The sequence below is a fragment of the Theobroma cacao genome, chromosome 5 (genome assembly GCF_053813885.1).
Source record: "Theobroma cacao isolate CCN51 chromosome 5, ASM5381388v1, whole genome shotgun sequence".
NCBI lineage: Eukaryota > Viridiplantae > Streptophyta > Magnoliopsida > Malvales > Malvaceae > Theobroma > Theobroma cacao.
In genome coordinates this window covers 26,215,265-26,241,399 of record NC_142643.1, presented here as the reverse complement: position 1 = coordinate 26,241,399, position 26,135 = coordinate 26,215,265, and the positions used below count along the sequence as shown (strand labels likewise).

General features: G+C 34.3%; 1 non-coding gene across 1 annotated transcript; it reads right to left on the bottom strand.

Moving 5' to 3' along the window:
- Positions 1–24,087: 24,087 nt before the first annotated feature.
- LOC148762512 (small nucleolar RNA R71) lies at positions 24,088–24,194 on the bottom strand. The gene has a single exon (XR_016026785.1). It is a non-coding gene; the product is annotated as a small nucleolar RNA R71 (small nucleolar RNA).
- Between the last annotated feature and the right edge of the window lie 1,941 nt (positions 24,195–26,135).

Below are 26,135 nucleotides of genomic sequence, written 5' to 3'. Positions count from 1 at the left end.
ATGGCATGCTTGATTATTTTATTATTTTCTATAGAAATCAGCCCATTAAATCCCCAATTCCCTCACCATATTCGGCCTAGACATCCAGCAACAAGAAAAAAGGAAGAACAAAAGGAAAAACAAGAAAACCTAGGTGGAAATTCAAAGAAAAAGTGAAGAAATCAAGGAAACAAGCTAGGTAAGTTAAAATTTCTTTAATTCTCCTTGATACCTAGCTTACCCATGCTTTTGTTCTTGATTTCCATGGTTGAATATTGAGTTATCATGATGAATTCTATTCTGAAAAATGGGTATGGAAGAGGAATTGTTGTTGGAATAATTTGATTTTAGACTATGTTAGTGTTTAGGGATGGTTAAGCATGGTTATGAACAAAAACACAAAAGAAATATTCAATTTCTCTAGGGTTCCTTGTTGGCCGAACCATGAGGGCTGAATATCAATGGGGGATTGTTTTTATTTCAAGGAAAATGGCATGGAAAATGATGAAGTAAGGTGAAACGGTTATGTAGAAAAAAATTCGATGCTAGTACACCAAATGACCAAATTTTTTTCTATAAGGAATTGTGAGGGTTCTAATGCTGAATTTGGCTTTATTTAAATGTATGTGGTAAATTAAGGTATTAGAGGAGAAATGAATTAATTTGGAGGTGATTTGGACACAATCGCCGATTAATCGGGTGATCGGTCGAATTTAATCGATACCGTGATTAAGCGGTAATCGAACATATTTTTGCATTTACATATCAAGCATTAGTAGTTTAAATTAATTTATATCAATTTAGGGACAATATAGTAAATTCCTCGACTTTGTTATTTGTCAAGGTGGTGAGACGTCCGGAAAAGGCAAAGGAATTACGCCTGAGGACTATTAGTCAGAGTTCACCCGGAATCCGAATTTTCGACACCTGTGAGTGGACTGCCTATCAAAATTGTTTTGAGAATATGATTGTTTTGAACAAAGTGTTTGAATGATTTTATGAAATTTTTCATGAAAATGAATGCCTTGGGAACAAGCTTTTGAGAAAAGGTTTATGTTATGAAATGTGGTTATTATGGATTTCTATGTGGCTGCATTATGTTGATATACATATATGCTTGAATATAATGTTGTGTAATTATGTTGACTCGGCTATGTGCGAGTAGGGAGTGTGCATAAGCCGAGGATGACCCGGTTATGTGCGAGTAGGGAGTGCGCATAATCCGGTGATGACCCAGCCATGTGCGAGTAGGGAGTGCGCATGAGCTGGTGATGATGATGATGATGAGCTGGTGATGATGATGATGGGTTGGTGAGATGATGATGATGGGTATATACGTATATATATATATATACATATGTAAATGTGTGTGATATAGCAAATTGATGGACAATGATTTATGGTTGTAATGTACGTAAAATTTGACACATTATACTTTGAGAATTTTCATGAATGTTAGGTTGATTTTATTAGTTTAGCAGGATGGCTTTTGTTGAGTGAGGAAAAATGTTTCTCTTGTTGCTTTGTTTTCACTGCATTGAAATTCATGCTCGCTGTAGCGAAAAACTCTAGGGTTTAGAGGGGTTTTAAATAGGAATGAACTAAATTGCATTATTTGAAACAAGTGCATCATGATTTTAAATTTTTCCTAATTGTTGCTTGTTCCCTTCCTTGTTCACTCACTGGGTTTATACTCACCATTTTCAAATTCATGTTTTCAGATCACGAGGTAGCCGATAATTAGGACGAGGTGTCCTTGTAGATCTGTGTACATCTTCTGGTAGGTGTCTCGGCATTCGGTAGCTGTATATCCATCCGAGTCACTCCGCTGGTGGTCGAGTATTATTTTGTTATGTATAGATGAACTTAATGTAAATTTTAAAAGAATAATGCCAGTACGAGTTGGCAATGTATATCACTATTTTGACTCAAAGTCATGAAATAGGACTTAGTGATAATAAATAGAATCATAAGTAAGATAAATAAAAGGCTTGCCTGGGTTTAGTGGATTACGTCCATTGGACCCATGCGCCGGTCATGACCCGGAATTTGGGTCTTGACAAAATGGGACAATTTAGAGCTAAAATGGAATGCGTTAGCAATTTATCGGGTAAAGTGCCAAAAATAGGTTAATACCATGTTTAAGCTGTTTTAGGCTATTGCATTTCATACCATGCATTAGTATAGGATTTAAGTCAATTACATAGTGATTTAGCATTAATGTGGTGAATTGTGTAAATTTTGTAATGTGTTTAGGAGGAGAGCCTTCCGATAAAGGCAAGGAAGTAATACCCAATGAACAATGATCGAGGCACCTAAAAATCAGTTAATTTGTACAAACGGTGAGTAAACTTATTATTATTGTAAATTATCTAGAGTTTATTTTTAAATGCTCTTTATGTATTTTATGAAATGAAAATGAGATTAAAACGGGATTTTTGATGTTTTAGAAATAAATGTGACAAATAAAAATATATTGTGTTGATTATGAAATTGTGTAATTGGAGGCTGACAATTATTTTGAAATATATATTTTCCTGTGAATGGCTTATGAAATATGAGTATAGGTGGTTATATTTGATAAATTGCATTGGGAATTTATGTAAGCTGTTTTTATTATGCAGGCTGGGTAAATAAATAAAAGCCACGTTATACTGTCGAAATTTTATTAAAATTGGTGGGTTTAGTCACTACAGTGACGGGTTTCCATGGACTACCTATTAGAGGGGCATGGTAAACCCGGTTACATAGTTACTCCGATTGTAGGGGCGAAGATGGTAACTCTCGAGGTAGTATTAGAGCTCACTTCACGTCGAACCCCCACGTGAATGTGTAACTTCACCAACGCCAAGGAACGGCTTGTTTTAAAAATAAAAATGTGTTTCACATGTAAATATCATAACAACCTTGGCAGACTCGGTTAGATGCCTTAGTCAAGGTATCCCCGAGGATTAGTTTTGGCTTGAGCCTTGTTTTTAATAAAAGACATAAGCCTTAACAATTGTTTTGGTAAATTACAAATATTTTATGGTTTAAGAAATAAATTGAAAACCTTATGAAATGGTTTGTAATTTGTTGTTTAAACTTGCCTCTATTTTACTCGCCTTTAGATATTTATGATAATGTCTGTTTACTCATTGGGATTGCAAAATCTCACCCACCTCCTTTCCAAATATTTCAGGCCTGTGGTAGCTTGTAGATACCCAATTTTGTCGAGGATTCCAATTGACCCCTCTATCTCACAGACAGTAGGTTACTATCACCAACACTTGGTGTATTTAGGGGCCACTTGTCATTGTAATTATTATTGTACATTATAACTTTGTAAATTATTGTATGTATGAATTTATTTTGTTCTCATGCTACAAAAATTATTTATGTATAGTTCCATCAAAATTGTTTTATAAGAAAATGAAATATATTATCAAACATTTTTATTTAGTCTAGTTAGCCATCTTTTCACTCTAAATCGATGATTTAGATTACAAAAATTTATTTTAAATCGACAGTGGATATTTTCTACCATACGTTGTATTTTTATCAGGTTTCGAAATTTTTTTGATAAAAATGACCAAAATACCCCTGTGTGGTGAAAATTTTATTTTGATTATTTTTGATCTAAAATAGTTTCTATTCTCTTAAAACTCAATATTTAGTAACTATTGCTCACAAGAGAGGTGGAAAACTGATGCAAGAGCCTTACGAGGTTTCGGTGGATATACTGGGTAATGAAGGTTTACCAAGACTTCGCGGAGGTTGTCATGGGCCCAAGGGAGGTTCCGAGTCGTGACATTTTTCCACTTTTCTCTCTTTTTTTTCTCTTTTTCGTCCTCTCAGGTGGAACTTCTCAAAGCTTTCTCTTCTGTCCTTTCTTCTCTAAATGGCCGGCTCTTAAGTCTCACTAAGGCCTATTCACCTTTCTCTTTTACCCTTGAATTTTGATATTTATATGGCTACCCATTTAACCAATCACAATATATGCACACATCCACCTTTTATTTTCATTTGGCCATTTTGCCAACCAATGGGTTTGCATGCACCAATTTCCTTTCCTCCACATTGGTTAAATATCCACCCTTCATTATCCTTCCATTCTTTAATCTATCTTCATGAATTCTTAATGCATTTCCATTTCATCCACCTTACTTTTGTCCAATAGTCTTTCATGCATTCTCCCACATTATTTCTCATTTGGCCTCCCATTTAGCCAATAGCATTACATGCATATACATTTTCTTTTCTTTTAGTCCAACGTTGCCACCAAGTGTCCATCATGCATAAATCCTCCTTGCCTTCCTTTAACTTAAAAATCCACATGCATGTGTCATTTTATTCATTTGTCTCATACCTTTTTATTTGTCACATGGTGCAGGTCCCACATGTTCCCCACTACAAATACATTCTTGCATGCATATCTTTGCTTGTAATAGTATTTGATACATGCATCTTCCATCTTCCCACACAATCTAATTTTCCTTGATTAGTTAATCTCCATTTAACTTTAAATGTTGTAATTACACATAAGTCCTCAACTTTTTCGTATTTACCATTCGACCCTCCATACTTTTCATCCTTTACAATTAGGTCCTTCAAACATTTCTTTAATTCTAATTTCTTTCTATTTTTCTTCCTTTACACTTGTACAAATAAAATATAAAATTGACACTTCACCAAGGTGTCACCATAATATTTAAATATATACTTGCCATCTCTTTCTTTACTTAAAAAAGGCACATGGGCCCCACTTTCATCATTTTTCTTATAAATTCTTTCTTACTTCTTCTCTCCCACTTAGATTAGCCATATAGTCTTCCTTCATGACTAATTTCAACATTAGATAAAATATTAATATTTTAATATTATTTTATTATTAAAAAATATTTTTTATTTCAAAATTTTTCACTCATCTCCTCGGGTCCTAAAGTATCTCACTTTATCCTGGCTCACTTTCAAATAGCCTTTTAACTTGCTAATTCATCCTCGTATTTTATTATTATTTTCTCACATACGAAATATTTTATTCCAAACTATTCCTTTCACTCGTCACCACTCTTTGACACTTAAATTACCATCCATTGACCCTTCATCTTGTCGATAAGGTCATATTGACTTCTATATAAGGGTACGGGGTGTTACACTTAGAGTGTTTTGCACACTCTAAGTAGACAAGAAATGGAAGATAAAATAAAGTACAAATGATTACCTAACTGATCTAAGTTATACAAACTTTAGCTTAAAGATTAGAGTGGAATTAAGTATGAAATGAAAGGTTTTTGCTTTTTTAAGCTTTTCTAAACTCTTGGTAACTTTTTTTTTTATGACTGTTACAGAACCTTTAAATAGTTGGGAGACAAATTTTAGTCATTAGAGACTATTCTAGCCATTACTAGCTGTTATTTGGTCTCATTGTGGTTAAATTCAAATGTGCTGGCAGTAAACCTTTAATTGGTTAAAGATTAGCTTTAACTAATTAAGCCCTTTTTTATCTTGTAGTTTGCTTCATTGTGTTAACTACTTAAAGAAAACTTTAATCGATTAAGAACTTTCTATTTTAAGACACTTTCAAGTATTGTTTTCGGCCAACCTTCTTTTAACTGATTAATGTTCCCTTTAACTAATTAAAGTTTCTCTCCCTTCATCCTTAACTGATTAACATAGCCTTTAGCCGATTAAGAATTCTTCAACTTTGAATTTCTTTGTTTGGCACCTTTGGACAGTTATCCTCATTTTGAATTTGGATTCGTGCTTTTTGATACTTTAAGCATGACCTTTAACCAATTAACTTCTTTGGTCAACTGATTAAAAGGCTTTTATTTTGCACTCAGTATATTCTTAATCAATTATGCCTTGTGTTAACTAATTAAGGCTTTTCTTCCTTCCTTTAATGTAGCACCCTGAACAGCCTTAATTAATTAAGGCTCTATGTTAATCAGTTAACAACATTTTGTCTTCACTAAGTTCTTTCCTCTTTGCTTCTTTAACTAAGTAAACTTATCTTGTAACATAGCAAGTTTCTTAACTAGCTTTCAATCAACAATTCTATTTAGGGATTTAAACTTCGTCTCACACACTTAAATAAAGTAATTAGACATTAATGAATGGAAATGTTTTATTATCATCAAAACACATGGAGTCAACATTCCCCCATTTTTTGATGATGACAAAACACTCCTACATTAAGAGTGTAATGTCTATGTGCATTATATCTCTATGTGCAGATAAGAGATTACTCCCCCTAAATGTATGCTTCTTCTTAACATGTGCAGAAAAATGATAAGGAATTTAATTCTTTTTTGCAAATTTAATATATATCTATGTACAAATATTTCATCATAAATGTGAGTGATGCTCAAATAGACACAAGAACAACATTCAATCATATATAAACACCTATCATCATAGATAGCTAATCCAACAAATTGTTCATCACAACTCAAGTTAGTAGTTGTCTAGCAAAATAAAATAGAAGACATTGCAACCTAGCTTTTTCTTCCTACTCTCTTATTTTTTGGCATCAGCAAATATATAAGGTAGAGGGACTACCTTATATATTCACTCCCTTTAATCTGAGTCTATTGAGGACTCATTAATAGAAGATTCATCAATTCTTAGGTGAACAGCTAGGGGTTCGACATCAATAGGATAGAGAGATTCAGGTGATGAGGAATTAAAAGTTTCGGATGATAAAGGGATAATATGAGGAGAAGTGGGTTTGGGAGGGTGCTTAGAAGTTGCGTCAGCTATCCTTGCAGACTTTTTTCTTTTAAAGATTTTAGTCTTTGTGGCCTTTGTCTTCCTTCCTCTGCTTGAAGGTTTTGCAAGGGCTAACTCAATTACTACTGATTTCCTTTTGGTTTGAGTTTCCTTTTCATTTCTCTTAGGTTGCTTAACCTCAATCTCAACTAATGCATTTGTTATTTTTCTTGCATTGACTGTTGTTCTTTTGGTTTCCTCCCGTACAAGTTTTTTTGTAAAGTATGATAGTAGGATCTTTTTAAAGTATCCAAGTGTTCCTTTTGTTGCTATTTTTGCAACTTAAGAGGGGATGTCATTTTTCTACCTTAGTTCTGTTTTTGCACCATTTTTCTTTTTGTTCAACTTCAATCATTTTTTTTTTGTTTAACCTCATTTTTCCTTTCTTGCTTTTTTTCATTATTAGTGTCATTTTCTACTTCAACTTCATCAGCTATCTTATTACCTTGCTTCTCATTTTTAAATGCTAATGCAGGAACCTTAAGAAGATTTATATCAGCACTCTTTTTTTTCAATTCTAGCCACAAGGTTAGAAGAATGAGCCTCAAATTCCTCTGTGGTAGTCCTCTCAGCTGAAGATGTAGGAATTTTAGTTGCATCTTTACCTTTGGAAAAGTTAGTTACAAGAGTTTTAATATCCATCTCCTTTTCTTTTCCCTTGAGAAGAAAAGTCTTAATATTTTGAAGCCTCTCTACAATTTTCAGAATTTTTCTTCCAATTTTCTATCCCTTTTAGCTTGTTCAGTCAATTTTCCATCTATCGTCATTCGCAAATTAAGCATCATTTCATTTGAAACAAGAGACTCATATGCTCTTGAAAGGGGTGTTGAAGGAAGTTTAACACCTAGTGTTATTAGTGTTCTGTTAATGAATTTAATACACTCCTTACCTGCCAACTTGTACCTCATTTTTAGTAAGCATCCTAAAAAGATCCCTAATCCTTGCTTTTAGTCCACTCTACTTGAAATCTAGTGCTTCAGATGTTTTTGTTTTTAACTAGAAAGGAAATTATATTTCCATAAGGTGGGTTAGTTTTATCTCCTAGACATCTTCCCCTCATTCTTTTGATCATAAATCTAGTTGCATTAAAGGGGATTTCATTGACAACAATCTCAATTAACCAAAGATCTTAGGGGCTGACATAACTGTAGCTGTTGCTCCTTCCATGAAGAGAAAATGCAATGAAGTAGTGGAAGGTTCTCATTTGTGCATTTTTCATGTTACTTGCATAACTTTTGGAGGGAAATTTCTCTTTTCAACTAGTGAAAGTTTCCCAAATGGGAAAAGGGTCATAAATTTCTAGAATCTTAAACTCCTTAGCCTAGTACTTTCTTTTCAACGATTTTCCTATGTCAGTAGCAATAATTTTAAATTCTTTTACATTTAGATATACATTCAATCCATCTTCTACAAAGTCATCAGGATTCTCTAATTCATCTCTTTCTAGGGCCATACTCAAATAAAATTCCCTTACTAGCGTTGGACTAAATTATCTCCAAAGGTGCTTAACCTTTCTATTTTCAATTCATCAAAATATCCAGACAGGGTATATTTAACCACAAGAACCTCATCAAAATTAGGCCAATTAAAAAAACTTCTCGCAAGATATAGTTACATTTTCAATCTTCTTAAATCTATTGGCATTCCTAAATCGAGAGGTTTAAGGATTACCTTTCCTAATAAAAATTCCTTTTGTTATAGGTTCTTTTGTTTTTTACCCCTTTTGCTTTAGACTTAAGCTCTTCTTTTGAGTTGGAGTTAAATCTTCCTTAACAAGTTGTTTTCCCTATCTTTTGTCAAAGACCTTGCTTGCCAATGAGGTTTTTGCCATGGATTTTGTAAATTTTGGGAGTTAAACTGTGGAAAGAGGATCTAGGTTTTAGATCTTAAAGCTAGAGAGAGAATGTCAATTTCTGGGAGAATGGAAGGACTTTTAACGTGGGTAATAATTGGTTAACCCATGTTTTAAGTGGTTGGTTCTCATTCCCACTAGTCACGACCCAAATCCGGGGTCCATGATCGGCACACATGAGCCTGGCAGGCAAGCCTGCTAGTCTTGAGGAAACCTTCATAAGTAAGACTTGTTTAACATATTTCATAATCATAATGCCTTATGGCCAACATCATTTAACTAAACTTAAATCCTTAATATTCAACATTAGCCCCTTCCCTTGTATCAACATTCAAGTCTTAAACATAACATGTGCATAGCCATACATTTGCTAACTCGTCAAGTTATTGAACATCTCATTACATGACATCATACATGGTGATGCAGTATCCTTATAATCTGTTTTAAAACATAACCATTTTATACATTGTGAAAGCGTAAGACTCGACTATGATTCAACAAAGATACATCGCTAGTGGATAACATACACTTGTCAAACTTGCATGTTTAATGTTGACAATGCTAACCACCCGATCCTCGGTGTCTATTTATCTGCACAATATAATCAAAAGTGGGTGAGTCACACTAGTACTTAGTGAATGGAAGAATAAATCAATTGTATATGTGCAGGGATAACTGCTACACGTATCCTCTGAACATACATGTACAATAGTAAACTCGTCATATACATAAGGGGACAAGTCGAAACATCACTCGTCGCAACTCACTAAGATGCGTTCATACATACTTTTATCATACACATAAGGTAGGCTATCTCTATCTTGCCTATCATTATTGTTATCATTATAGCCATTTATTGACTTTGATCAATCGTATGAACTAGCCCACCATATGGTCATCTGCACACACGTTTAACATACATACCTTATAAGCATCCACATCTAGCACAAGTCCTTAAACTCCATTACTTTCGTTATGTCACCTTACATTGTCATACAATATGGTTCTTACCTTATGTCTTTGCATTTAATCATCATTTCATAATACAACATATGATGGTATACATTTCATAACCTATGGCATGCCTTTATACATTTACAACATCATAACATATCATAGAGTGGTCCTCCCTGGACATAACGTAGTCATGTGCGGTGGCCAACTGACAGACAACATACAATATCATGTCACACCCTATTACCCTAACAAACGACAAAGTCATGTTACCCCCCATTGTCTAAACAAACGACAGAGTTAATAAACATCATCCAAAATAATCTCAACAAATGGCATCATAGCACTACAAGTGGGATAAAACCACCATCCCTGATTACCACCATCTTTGTAGGCATCATAAATCATCCTCCCACAGCAGGCGAGAGTCACAAGCAGGACGTAACCACCATTCCTGTTAGCAAAACATACATAGTCATAAGGATATGGACACACTCAACCTCATTTCATTAATTCATCATCTTAAAATCATCCACAAGCAGTACATACATCATATCATTGACATTCTTTGTCAAACATGATCACATTCATTTCATTATAACTTACTAATATCATCAACATATCAAATTCTATATTCAGCTTAGGCATATCTTTGTAGGCATATCATACGTTTCTGATAACATTCACTAGTCTAGACACAACACTTCTAAACATATTCATTATATGCACATTCACCGTAATATCATAGCTCTCGTAATCTTGGCTCATATTCATGTTAACATCATTAGCCTAGGCATTCCGCATTAATCTTAAGCATTTTGTAGTCTAGGAATTCTACCTCTAGACATAAGTGTAGCTCATACATAGCATACATCATACATTTCATTATGGAAACATGCATGCACCCTAGTCATCATGCTCCTATACATCGAAATTCCCCACTCACCGTGACAAATTGGAGATGCTCCACAATCAAACTTCAATCTTTAGCCTCAAATTATGTTTTAGCTCATAAACATGCCTAAATGACTCATTCTTTCCTTAGGCACATCAAAATATTACAAAACCAATTAAATCCTGGCTTTCGAAAAATGCCAACTTTTCTAAAAGTAATCAAATCTTTAGCAATCCAGCAGATAAGCTCAAATCCTTCAATAATGAGCCAAACCCATACCCTAAAAGTTGGATTATGCTATTTTTTACCCCAAATCCCTAATCAACTTAAGGGGGCCAATTTCACTAAAGCTTAACCAAAGCAAGATCTAAGTTATCGACCGGTTAATTTGGAAATCAATTGGTAATAATGCCTAATCTTACCTTTAGAAGCATTTCCAAGCTCCACATTTAGTCCAAATAACTCTAAGTACTTCAAAAACCAATTTGAGAGTTAGGGTTTTGGGTTTTAGAGAGAGAAAGTGAAAATCACATAATCTCACTTTTGGAAGTGAAATTACTTACCTCAAACACTTAGAATCCAAGATTGATTGTTGGATTTGAATGGGTTTGAAGGGGTAAAATTTGAGAGAAAATGGTGAAGGAATAAAGGAAAAAAAGATAAAATGACAAAGGTTTTGGGGCTTAAAAGCCCCAAAATTTTATCTCTTTTTGAAGGGCTTTTATTCCTGAACTTGGTTGATCTAGCAGCCTAGGGTCGTGTGAGACCTTGACCTTTATAAACTCGTAGATAGAAGTACATGCGATATCGCTGATCATGGGTAATTTCTTCATTTCCTTAGTAAGCCCCTAAAAGTAAGTTTTAAACAATATTATGGCCTTAATAGGCCTAAGGCATAAATGGATGATTAAATAAGGGTAAAATGAAAAAGGAAATCAAAATGGTGATGATTTTCATGATAGGGGCAAAATGGTCATTTTTCACCTCGGGTCAAAATTTTTAAGTTTTCATGAACCCGAGCATTTCTAGACCATTATGGACCTTGTCCCAATGTCAAAAGAGTAAAAGATTTCATAAAAGATTAGATGAGACTAAGCTAATTTGTGGAGGGGCATTTTGGTAATTTAAGTGGAGTGGATAAGCTTGGGCTATAAATATCTCTTTCTTCTAGCAGCTTCTACATTCTCCAGCAGCTTTTCTTCTTCTTCTTCTTCTTCTCTTTCACGTTGCTTCCATCCCTCCATGAAAGCTTGATAAGAAAGCTCCACAACCTTCCTCAAATAGTTCCACTTTTCATGCTTTTGGTGCACCTTTTCATAAACCCTAGTGCTCTTCCATTCTCTCACTTTAAAACCCTTGAAAAATCTTGTTTCCATACTCTCTCTCACTAGTTGGGTGTTTTAGAGAGAGAAAGAGGAAGCTTTACAATAGTTTAGAGAATTGTTAGAAAGAATTTCAAAGCTACAAAGCTATTAAGGTGAGTAGTAAATTATAGTTAAAATTTTAGTGTTGAGAATGACTAGAGATTTGACTTGTGAATACTTTGTAGTTGAGATTGTTAATTCACTTTGGAGTGATAGGATAGTGAAAATGGATAGCCATTTAATGGCAAATGGAAGCTAGCTAAGAAAAAGCTTTTAGAATTCATAAGTATATGGCTTGACTTAATGGTGATGCTATGTGATAATAGGTTCCAACGAAGCCCTATTGCCCCATTTGGACAATTAGAGAAGTTAGAGTCGACTAAAGGATTCAATAAATACCGGTGAGTGAACTTGCATTTCAAAATAGTTTTGGGAATGTAAATGACTTATTCAATCTTTCTTAAAAACGGGTGCCTTGGGAACAAGCCTTTGCTAAATTGTCTCTATATGTGACATGTGGCTGTTATGGATTGTTGTATTACTACATTATGTTGATATATCTATATGAATAATGTTTTGTAATGATATTAACCCGGCTATGTGCGAGTAGGAGTGTGCATAAGCCGATACTGACCTAACTATGTGCGAGTGGGAGTACGCATAAGCCGATGCTGACCCGACTATGTGCAAGTGGGAGTGCGCATAAGCTGATGCATATGAGCTGATGATGATGGGAGGGTGTGTATGATGATTGATATATATATATATATATACATATATGGTATATGGTTGTAATGAAATGTGAGAATTTGACATGTTGAATTTTGGGAATTTATATGTGTTTCATGTTGTTTTTGTCATTTTAGCAGGATGGATTTTTTTTCTTGAAAGGAAGGAAACTTTTTTCTCACTGCTCTGTTTCTCGCTACAGCGAGAAACTCTTAGGTTTGAGGGGTAAGGTTGGCCAAAAATCTCACTGTAGCGAGAATGTTATTGTAGCTTCTCGTTGCAGTGAGATTCACTCTCGCTGCAGCGAGAAACTTTCTGTTTTGTGACCAAAAATTTCGCTACAGCGAGATTGAATCTCGCTACAGCGAAAAACTTTTTGTTTTGCTCCTCATTTGGTTCGATTGCTACCCTATTTTCCATTTCTTTCATACCATAATTGAGCATGGACTTCCAACATTAAGGAATAAATGAATTAAGTTTAAAATAAGGAGGTTTGGTGAGAAACACTCGGCCAAATAAGAAACTCTCGGCTAGTTGATAATTTAAGTCAAGTGTCGCTGTAGCGAAAAGGCATTCTCGCTGCAGCTTTAACCTGATTCGCATGAATGCTATTAAAGTTTTCACTATCCAAATCCTTTGTTGAGCATGGACCCTTTTCATAAAATGATTTACTCATGTGGGGTTTACATGAGGGGCTTTAAAAAGAACTAAAACAAATTGCATTGTTTTGAAAAATGAATGCATCATGATTTCGTTAAACATTCCTTATGGTATGCTTGTTCCCTTCTTGTTCACTCACTGGGTTTATACTCACTGTTTTCAACTTCATGTTTTCGGATCAAGAGGCAGTTGGTAACTAGGATGAGGTGTCCTCGTAGACTTGTATCCATCTTTTGGTAGGTATCAATGGCATTCAGTAGCTGCACCTTCGCTATGGTTACTCCACTGGAAATCGAGTCTTCTTTTTGAGATGTATAGACAACCCTGATGTAAATTATTAAGATACATGTTATAGACAATGTATATATATATATATATATATATATACTTGATCGATATGCCACTATGAGTTGGCAATGTTTAGTATTATTTTGATTCAAAGTTATGAAATATGACTTCAGTAATTTTGATGGAGTAATGAATAGATCATGTAAATAGGCTTGCTTGGGCTTAATGGGCTATGTCCATTGGGCCCATGCGCCGATCATGGCCCGAAATTTGGGTCATGACAGGTCACTTATAGGAAGTCTGTAGTCAATCCTGACTGACAAATATCCCTAATTTACCTTACCTGGATCGACTATAAATGACCTATAGTCGATCTTGGACCAAAATATTGAGTTCCACTCAACTTTTCTTCAAAAGATCGACGATGGAAGCCCTATAGTAGATCTTGGACTAGTATGCTTTCATTTCTCCTAGTTTTCCTTTCTAGGATCGACTCTAAAGAGCCCATATTCAATCTTAGACCAGCATATTCAACTTTTCAAGTTCAGATTCATAAAAATGGCTTTTTACCAAGCTTGAACTTGTTCTAAACTTAGCATCTAATGGCTTTTATTTTTGTTGACATTATCGCTTTGTAATACCCCTGACCTAGATACAAGCTATAGATGTGTGAGGGCTTATGATGATATGTTGAAATAGCTAAGCTAATTGATGAGCTAATTTGAATTCTGGCGATTATGATGATGCTTATAGGTGAATGACTATGAATATTAGCACAATTGAAAGTCCTTAATGGAATTGTGCACATGTTTGGGACTTAGACACTTAAGTATGATACTTAACCAAATTCTTGGAAAAATGATTCATGAATCTTTATATTTGAAGTTTAAATGAAGTTTTGAACATATGTTTTTTATGTGATGCCTCGATGGCTATGACTTTGAATTTTGGCATGTGTGGAGATCTTTTGATAATATTATGCTTATGTTGACATTTGAAAATATCAATTATGGTACTTAGGCCACAAATCTTAAGCTTTGATAATTTGATTGAGATTGGCCTTATGATTGAGAATATATGAATAAGAATTTAAGTTATATAAATGACTTGAGGTCTGATTTAAGTAGGAAATGATCTGGGAGTTTGAATTTAGATTTTCAAAAGTTTGGAAACGGAAAACTGCCTACAAGGGAAAGTGTATCGAAATATTCCTAAATGTATCGGTGCATTCTTGGCAGGATGAACTACATAAGGCGTATGAAAGAAATTGTATCGATACATTCCCTAATGTATCAATACAACACTGGTAGGATGAACATCTATCGATACATTGCTCAAATGCATCAATAGATTTGAAGTAGAGAGCACCCATAGAGCACCCAGGAGAAAAAGAATCTATACATTCCCCCATGTATCGATACATTTCAAGCAAAGAGCAAATTGAATGACATGTATCGATACATGACCTAATGTATCAATACATTTAAGGGAAATTTGTTAAGAATGTACCTATACATTCCCAAATGTATCTATACATCTCTAGCCAAAGGTAAAAATAAAAAATGATTTCGGGCATTCCACCCTTTTTAGTGAAAGCCCTTTCTCTCTCTTTCTCTCTTTACCCTCTTTGGAACCCTAAGCCCTAAATGCCATTTAGAGCTTGTTTGAGCTAAATCTGAGTTTGGGAAATGATTTCAAGGTAAGATTACACATTTTTACTAATTGATTTTCGATTTAATCGGGTAATAACCTTAGATCCGACTATTTTTAGATTTGGTATAATCTTCTCTGCTTGAGTGTATTGAGGATTTTGGAGCTAAGATTTGTGTAATCCAACTTTTAAGGTATGGGTTTAGCTCGTTATTAAAGAACTTGAGCTTGTATTATGATTGATAAGAAATGGGTTATTTTTAAAAAGCTGGATATTTTTAAAAGCTAGGGAATAAATATATTTGTGATGTTTTGATGTGTTTAAAGGGGAGTTGAAGCTGCCTAACTCGTTGGTAAGCTAAAGAATGATTTAAGGCTAAGGATTAGAGCTCAACTATGGAGCACCTCTGATTGTCACTATGAGTCAGATATATTGTTTGAGTAAAATGCATGCGATATGACACATTGGTAAATGTACTGCCATGGTACTTGAATGTCATGTTTGTGCCTAGATGAGTACGCCTAGGGTACAAAACTATTTATATGTATATATATAATTGCCTAGATGAATGTGCCAACACTAGAAAATGAAATATATATATATATATATATATATGTAAATTATATGTGTTGTGTTGTGTGACTAGTGCAAGCCACTTAATGGCTTATGTCGATTGTGTAAGGCTAGACTCGAAAATCTAATCACTATGATGGATGTCTAGGGAGTAGTTTACTCTAGACACTGAACCTTATGGGGGAGTATGATCAATTGATGCCTTAAGAGATTTAAGGGCATTTAAAACCGCATTGAGCTTATAATTAATTAAAGCTCGTGAAATATGATTTCTGGTTTATGTGGACATATGGAATCGTTAAAGGCATGATGGCTTATAAACATAATTATGGATTTCTATTTCGTCCGATATGTGAATCCTGGACGTTGATTTGATTTGACATTGAATGGAGCCCTAACCTTGTGACTATGTGTGTGCTTACAAGGATGGTGGTCAACAGGGACGATGGTGTTGGTCTTGCCTACAATTCCCACCTACAGTGCTTAATGCCACCCATGTGAGATTACTCCAAGTGATGTCGTCCATTAGGGAATTACTCTAGATGATGACTTTGATTCTCCATCCATTGCTTTGACACGTGCGTGATTTGATTTTCCATTTGTTGCTTCGACACCCACATGATTTGATTCTCCACCCGTTGCTTCAACACGTGCGTGATTTGATTCTCCAAGACCAACTTAGTCCCTAAGCGTGATTTGACTTTGTTGGCTAGCCAACGTGCATGATTTGACTATGTCCAAGGGGACCACTCAAAGATTGTGATATGATATGTGAATGATTTGACATAGCCTTGGGTAAGCTTTGATAAATATGATTTGAAATTGATATGATACCATGTCAACTAGTGTGTGCCTATGGATAATTAATTTGATATGGCTTTCAGGATAAGCCTAGTGATAGATGTATATACTAATATGGAGATTCCCTATGAATGATTGATGTGCCACTAATATGGGAGATGTACGATTGAAATATGGTTGATATATGATGAAACGTTTCATGGTAAGCAAGCCATATTAAGTGTGGTGATTATGCTCGACTATTGGGTTGAACCAAGGGAGCCTAATTGATGATAACTTTGAAAGGTAAGCCTTAATTGATGCATATGTCATGAAGACCTAGACATGAGTAACCATGAATGTGATTAATACTATTGAGATGCGATCACAGCCAAGCATAGCGTGATGAGATGTGTGTATAGAATATTAAGATGATCAACGCACCTCTGAATTAGATATGTTTGATTATGATTGTATTATAGCTAGAGACCCTAATATATTTCTATATGAAACTTTAAGCTATGTTAATATCCCCTCACTAAGCATTAAATGACTCACCCCTCTGTCATACCATGTGCAGATAAGTAAAGCTATGGATTGTGTGGCTAGTGTCATCATTTGGACAGATACATATTTGGCATTCAATAGGTTCCCTACCCCATTTTGTCACTCCACTAAGTCCGAACCATGTTAGCTTTTGTTGGTGGTAATGGTTTCCCAACCATGTATATTTGGGATCTGTGCAGGCACAATGTTGCTATTTATATTTGTATGAGGGTTGTATGATATGAACCCGCTATGATGGCCCATGTATGGCCTTATGAGAAATGTATTAAATATTGTATATGAACTATGTGCTAAGGAAATTATAACACTCCTAATTTTTTGACATGGCCTATACATGATGTTGGCCAAGTGACTTGAGGAGTTATTTAAGTTTTGATGAATATGATTATGTCTAGAGATAAATGACTATCAATCTGGGGGTAAATTAAGATCCTTAATGAAATTGTGCAGATGTCTGGAACTTTGACATTTAAGTATGCCATTAAGGTAAATATCGATGAAAATGATGAATTAATCCTATAGATTTAGGATTTGATTTAATTTGATGCATGTTTAAGGATATATGTATGAGGATTTTTGAATTATATAAGTTATTTGAGGTATAAGATTAACAGGGAATGGATTTTTAGGTGTTAAGTTAGATTTTTTTGAAGTTTGGGAACCTTAGAACTACCTACAGGGGTGATAGTATTGACACAAACCTTAATGTATCAATAAATTCATGGTAAGATGAACAACAAAGACCCCAACAAGAATATTTTATCGATACATTTGAGAATGTATTAATAGATTTGGCCAAGGATGAACATGTATCGATACATTTGAAGTAGATAGCACCCAAAGGGAAAAGTGTCACGACCCGGAACCACCTTCGAGTCCGTGACAACCGTCACGATGTCCCGATAAGCACTCATCTTCCGAGTACCCTATCGAGACCTCGCAAGGCTCTCGTATCAGTTCCTCACCTACTCTGTGATTTACTGTTACAAAAACCATGTTTTAAAACAATACAGATCATTTTTTTTTCATCTAAAAACAATAAAATTTTAATTTCTGTCTCACAAGGGCGTTTTTGTCATTTTCGTCAAAAATTTTGAGACAGGTTAAAAATGTAATAATTAGGTGGAAAACGCATATTTCATACTTAGAAATAAGTTTTGATATCTAAAACATTCATTTAAAAGCAAATTGTTGACAATTAGTACTATTCAAAAATAATAAATAAAATATTCTATTTTCTCATAAAATAAATTTCTATAGAAATATTCGTAAATAATTTTTTCGCACATGAAAGTAAAGTAAAAATTGTATGAATAGAAATACAGATAATCAAAATATAATATTTGATCTGCAATGACACGTGGGCCCTAATTGACCAAGAGGATGTAAGATTGTGAACTCTTACTTTCTATAATGTAATTCCGAGCTTAGTTCTCGTCCTACTCGACTATTTACAAACTGTCCTGAGCCTGAAATTGTATAGGAAGAAGGGGTGAGATTTTGTAATCCCAGTGAGTAAACAAATACCATCTAAAGTATCTAAAGCCGAGCAAATGGAGAAAATAAAATATCCCATCACAATATGCATTTCATAACTTAGAAATTTATTCCATCCCATGAAAACAATTATAATTCAATTAAAATGATTTTCAAGGCTTATGTTTCTCATAAAATTTGGCTCATGCCAAAACTCATCCTCGGGGATACTTGATCGTCATCAAAGCATCCACTTGAGTCCGCCAAGGCTGTTAAAATGACTTATTCATACAAAACAGTCGTCCCTTGGCGTTGGCTGAATCTCACTTTCACGTGGTGGTAAAGCGTGAAGTGGACTCAAACCCCTCCACAAGAGTTACCCTACGCGCCTCTCCCACAGAGGTAAAATAAATTAGCTGGGTTTACCGAGCCCCTCTAATAGGATGGTCCACGGAAACCCGCCACTGCAGTGTAGGTCAACCCCACCACAATCATAAAATAGTTTAACAGCATAACAAGGTAATTTTTTTATAATTACTAATTTGCACGGCAAACCACAATTCATGTAATTTCAATACAATAAACCAGCCAAGCATGCTCACACTATCATAAGCCATTTGAATTAAAAATACAATTCATACTTAACAACCACAGTCTCCATGTACTCTATTTAAAAAAAATAACATTCATCATTAATTTCAAACAATTTATAAAACCATTTTATAAAAACACATTTATTTATAAAATACGAAATTTATCCTTTTTAAATCCATTTTTCATAAAATTTATAAAATTTCATAAAAACTACCTTAGATAAATTAAATGATAATAAGTTTACTCACAGTATTAGGAGTAGAAATACTCCTATCCTCGGTCCACGGGTGTAGTCTTTTGCCCGAAACAATTGACTCACCACCTATCCATAATCCATGACACAAAATTCAATAAATTGTGTCAATTTATCATAAATTATTTCAGGATCTTATCCATGTGTATGCACTAGATAGGGTTTGAAATGTTTGGACAATCACTTAATTGCGGTGTCCGACTTAACTCGCCTATACACGGTGTAAATTCCTAAAATCCCCAATTCAACTCTAATTCCATCCATTTCAATTTCAATTATCCAATTATATCCACAATACCTCAATGACTGTGAATTTGGTCCAATTTATCAGTCCGAACTATAAATTACGCTTTTACCCCTAGTGGGTAAAAATTTTAATTTATTGCACCGAAAATTCCCATTTAATTTCCAACCTCATAATTCATCATTTTTCCACCCAATTTTCTTAAAATAAAGTCAACCTCATCCTCACATACCATTGGCTAGATTCGACCTAGAGAAATTCATGGAGAAAATAAATATTTTTCTTGTTGTTTTACTCATAAACATGTTAAACTAACACTAAACACTAACATAGCTCAAAATCAAATTTATCTAACAACTTTCTCTCTCTAAACCCATATGACCATAATTGAAATCATCCTCAAATCACATGATTCAACCATGAAAAATGATGGGAAATGCATGGGAAAGGTAAATCACAAGACAAATTTAAGAAATGTTACCTTTTTTTCACTTGATTTTTGAATTTCTACCTATTTTCCCTTTAAATTTCTTGGCTAGGGTTTTATTTTCTCCTTTCTCTCTCTTGTTTCTTGCTTGGCCGAATGTTAAAGAAGAAGAATAGGTTATGGGCTGATTTTTTTCTTTTATGCGTTTTTATTATTTTAATGAAATAATACTATTTTATTCATATTTTGAATATTTTATTAATTCATTTTTTTTTCTAGCCATCCACTTGTCCTACTTTTTCAACATGCATTCCCTTTGACTTATCCCAGTCTTAAGTGAAATTTTTAGATTTTTTCAAAGTTTTGGTGGAGCATATTTTTCAAAATTACACTTTTACCCCCGAACTTTTCAAAAATTACATTTTTGCCCCAAAAATTGAAAATTTGCCATAATGCATAATTTTCACTCCTCAGACTCATTTCACACTCCAAATAATTAAATTTGATCAAAATCATTTTAGAAATTAAATTTTTGATTCTGGGTGGCAAAATTATCATTTTGCCCCTATACTCTAAAAATACTGAAAACTCATATTTTTCACTGCTAAATCTTCCAATTGTACTTCAATACTCATGTCATACTCAAACATGTCAAATGGGGCTAAGAAGCTCTTTTCTAAAAATTCTCATTTTGTCCTCAAATTGCAAAATGACCATTTTGCCCCTAATTTGTCAATTTTTCGGATTGACTCCAAATCGGACCTCGAACTCCGAATTACCATTTTGAGTCATCCCTAGACTGTAAAATTCTCAATTTCATCTTTAAGATCTCGATTTTATCTTGTTCAATGTTTAATCAACTTAACTGTACTTCTAGGGGCAATATCGTCTTTTGTTAATTTCTCAAGCTTTCTCAATATACAAACATTCTATCGAGTATGTGAATGACACCGTAATTACTTTATAGAGCAGGGTTTGACAAAAAGTATCGATACATGTTGGGCATGGAGCATTTTGCCTGAAATGTATCGATACATTCATTCAAAATTAGGGTAGATGTATCGATACATTACCAAAATGTATTGATACATCAGAGAAGGAAGGCAAAAAATAAAAAGGGGTTCAGGCCAATTTTGCCCAACTCCTTCTCTCAACTCTTTCTCTCCCTTTCTCTCTTTAGAAACTTGAAACCCTAAGGCCCCAAATGGATTTTTGAAGTGACTTAAGGCTATTTAGAACTTGGGAAATCATTCTGAAGGTAAGATTTGGTAATGAGACATGACCTAGAATTAGAACACTACAATACGAATTTTGGCTAAGAAAATCGACTATAAAACACTATTTGGGGATGGTGCCAATTAGTGGTTGACTCTTGTATGAGAATGGAATATTAAAATAAGGTTTGTGTATTCCCCACAAATGATGAGCATGATCTAACCAACTATAAGAAGAAATGATTCTAAACTTGATTGTCGGTTATTTTGGTTTTACAGATGGCTTATTGAGCTTGATATGCCTAAGGCTACTCGAAGTTAAAATTTTTGAAAATATATATGTATGGATATATATATTGCATATTGGTACAAAACCTCATACGGGTTGGTTATAATTTGATTCGATGATGACATTCTATCAATGGTTATAGTTCTAGACAATGATTAAGATAATTTATCGTTGATTTTGGCAGTGAACAAGTTGATTATGATGCTGTTAACTTAAAAGTAAGTGTTTATACTTTTGGTATAAGTTCATCAAATTCTATTATATCGTGATCAAACTTGGTGTTTTGATATAGCCTGAAAGGCTTGGCATATGAACTAGCTTAACTATGAGCTAGAAATTTTTAGGCTATTATGAAGTACACAAATAGAGAAATATGACATGAATTTAACATCCTAAGGAGCAATGGAAAATGATGTATCAGTTTTGGTATAGCTCCATGATAATTCTATTTTATAGAATTATTTTATTTTAATTTTGTTATTAAATATTAGCTAAGTCTTCAATTTTTAATTATAATTTACTTATTTTTAGTTGTTTTTATAATTAGGCTACTTTTAAGTTAGTTATTTTAATTTTATATTATTCTTTTTAATTTGGTTATCATTTATTAGTTTTTATATTTCTTTTGTAGGATTAAAAGTGATTGGGCTTAATTTTGGAAAGTAAGGTGTTGAAAGACCTAGAATCTGCTTGCATATACTTCGATATTTTGGCTATATCTCGAGCTATAGAACTCCAAATGATGTGATTCTTAAAACAGTGGAAAGCTAAGAGACAGACCTACAACTTTCATGAAGATCACTTTGCCCAGTTCTGCTTTGAAGATAGATAAAATTACGTCGGCAAATGGCTGAACGTATTGTATCGGGAATGGAAATTTGTAAAGATGGACAATTGATTTTTGGACCTCTCATTACACTTTTAAGCCCAAATTAAACCCTAGCTTAAGGAACTTTAGGTTAAGTTTATCAGTATAAATAGGATATGTTTAGCAACATTAAAGGAGAACCTTTGGGAGATTCAAGAAACTAAAAGTTGAGGCTGAAACTTGGAGATCAAGACGACAAATATTGTTTGGTTTTATTCCTTAGCTTTTATCGTTCTTGATACTTTCAATGGTTGAATTTTATACAATGTTATTTTATTTTGCGATTATGAGTAGCTAAATTTCTTTTTCTAGAATTGCAATTGAACTCACATGTAGTCTAAGTTTTTAATCTCTGTCTTACTTATTTTCAATGGGATTTGAATTGTTTATTTCAATTTGTTCTTAATGCTTTTAATTGCTTGGCCACCAATTAAATTGATTTAGGAACCTAAACAAACTTGGGAAAGGGAGTTTAGAATAGACTAAAATTAGGATAGCATGTGATCATATTAATTGATTTGCATAGATGATAGGGATATACCTATAGGCCATATGTAGCCAAATTAGAGCCTGAACTTAATGAGTCTGTTTTAATTTCAATTCACATAGGGATATATTGTTTTGATTAAAATAGATATTTTTATAGGATGAGTCGGGAGACCCTTATAAATAATTGAGGACTCTGGGTTAGCAATTCAACCCGTTGAAATAAGTTAAGGAAGAGAGGTAAGATTTAGATGAAGTGTGAGGGATATTGTAATCCTAGGCTTGTTTGATTTGATATTTTCTCAAGTTATTATTACTTCGATTTTTCTTGTTGGTTTTATTTTTAGTTAATTAGTTTTAGTTAATTAATAAATTTTGATTGTTTGGATAAGATTGAATTGTTCTAAGTTTAGTAATTAGTAAAGTTTTAGATCAATTCCCTGTAGGATCGATACCCTGCTTGCTAATATACTATCTATTCGATACATATACTTGCGTAGTAGGATTTTAACTGACAAGTTTTTGACGCCGTTGTCAGGGAATTGTTTCTAGACTTTTTACTAATACTAATACCAAGCAATTTGGTCTTACTTCAAATTTTATTTTTCTTGTTTTAATTTTAGATTTTGTTTGCTTGCAGATATCTTTGGTCATTGTATGCAAAGAAGAGAGAACTTGAATCTTGTTCCTTTTGATTCTGAGATAGAAAGAACTTTTAGAAGACATCGAAGGGAGAATTTGCAAGTTGCAGCTTTAAATTAGACAATGGCTGAGGATAACAATAATAATGGAAATAATGCCATTAATCTAGATCCCGAAGCAAATAGAGCATTACGAGATTATGTAGTTCCTCTGTTGCAAGGTTTGAACCAAAGCATTAGGAGACTTTCCATCAATGCAAATAATTTCGAAATTAAACCAGCTTACATTCAAATGATCCAGTCTTCAGTCCAGTTTGGTGGATTACTCAGTGATGATCCTAATGCTCATTTAGTTAATTTCTTGGAGATTTGTGATGCTTTTAAATACAATGGAGTAACTGATGATGCTATTAGGTTGAGACTGTTTCCATTCTCTCTGAGGGATAAAGCAAAAAGCTGGCTTAATTCACTACTCAATGGGTCTATCACTACATAGGAGGACTTGGCTCAAAAGTTTCTCACAAAGTTCTTTCTGCCTGTAAAGACTGCAAAGTTGAGGAACGACATCACCTCATTCACACAATTTGATGGTGAGTCCTTGTATGAAGCTTGGGAGAGGTTTAAAGAACTACTACGAAGATGTCCACATCATGGGATTCCTGATTGGTTGCAAGTTCAGACATTCTACAATGGGCTAGTTGGGTCAATTAAAACCACAATTGATGTTGCTGATGGTGGGGCATTGATGAGTAAGAATGTTGTAGATGCTTATAATTTGTTGGAAGAGATGGCTTCAAATAATTATCAATGGCCTTCAAAAAGGTCGAGTTCGAGAAAAGTTGTTGGAGCATATGAAATTGATGCAATTGGCAACTTGGCTGCGCAAGTGGCTGCATTGTCCAAGAAAATTGACACACTGGGAGTCCATGCAATTCAAAATTCATGTGTAGTTGGTGAGATGTGTGGAGATGGCCATTCAAGTGATCAATGTTCATACAATGTTGCATCAGTCCAATTTATGGGGAACTTCAACAAGCAACAGAATAACCCATACTCTAATACATACAATCCTGGCTGGAGAAACCACCCTAACTTTTCATGGAACAACAATGCAGGGCCTTCCAATTCAAACCCCAACGTGCCTCTTGATTTTCAAAAACAATCTAGACCACCAATTCCTGAAAAGAAGTCCTAAGTGGAAGAGCTTATCTTGCAATATATGTCCAAGACTGATGCCATAATTAAGAGCTATGGAGCCTCCTTGAGAAATCTTGAGACCCAAATGGGACAGCTAGCAAACTCCACCAATAGTAGACCCCAAGGTGCCTTACCAAGTGATACACAAGTCAATCCCAAAGGTAAGGAACATTGTAATGCAGTTACACTCAGAAGTGGAAAATAAGTTGGAGGGGTGAATGAAAAATCAATTGAATCTTCAAAGGAGCATCTAGATGATGACAAGGCAATTGTTGAGAAAGAAGTTGAAGTGGAAAAGACAGATAATGGGCAAGCTAAAAATCAAGGGAATTCTGAAGCAAATTACCTTCCACCACCATTCCCACAAAGGTTGAAAAAGCAAAGGCTTGATAAACAGTTTGAGAAATTCCTCACTGCCTTCAAGAAGCTCCACATAAACATCCCTTTTGCTGAAGCTTTGGAAAACATGCCAAGTTATGTCAAATTTCTAAAAGACATTTTAACTAAGAAGAGGAAACTGGAAGACTTTGAAATAGTGGCACTTACTGAGGAGTGCAGTGCAATAATTTAGAACAAGCTTCCACCAAAACTTAAAGATCCAAGGAGTTTTTCTATACCTTGTACTATTGGTAGATTTAAATTTACTAAAGCTTTATGTGATTTGGGTGCAGGTGTTTCAATCATACCATTGTCAATTGCTGAGAAAATTGGACTTAAGGAGATACAACCTACCACAGTTTCTTTGCAATTAGCAATAGAATAATCAAGTATCCTATTGGGATTATTGAGGATGTATTGGTTAAAGTTGGACATCTTTACATTCCAGTGGACTTCATTGTGCTTGAGATGGAAGAAGATCAAGAAATTCCTTTAATCTTGGGACGACCATTCTTGGCTACCGCAGGCGCAATCATTGATGTGAAGGAAGGCAAGATAACTTTTAAAGTTGGAGAAGAGGTAGTTGAATTTAATATTTTCAATGCAAATAAACATCCTAGCTCTACAAATTGTTGTTATAGAGTGGAGCTAATTGATGAAGGAAAAGGTGAACCTAATTCTCCACCTATAAGTGAGCAAGCACCAATCTTTGAGTTTAAGCCACCACCTCCGCCTGTGAGAGTTGAGCAATCACCAACGGATCATCCTCCACCACCATCTAATTGTCCTTTCGAGATTAGACAACAAGTAATGCTGCTTTCTAGATCATACTTCAAGCTTTTTCCATGGAAACGCAAAAAAAGATGGTGGGGTCCTTTCAAAAAGTAAAGGCTTATCCTTGTGGAATAATTAAGATTTATAGTGAGGATACAGGAACAACCATGGTTAATGGGATGAGCCTTAGACCATATTTCGAGGATGAAGAACTGAAAAAGGGGGCACTATAGTCCAACCGAAGACTAT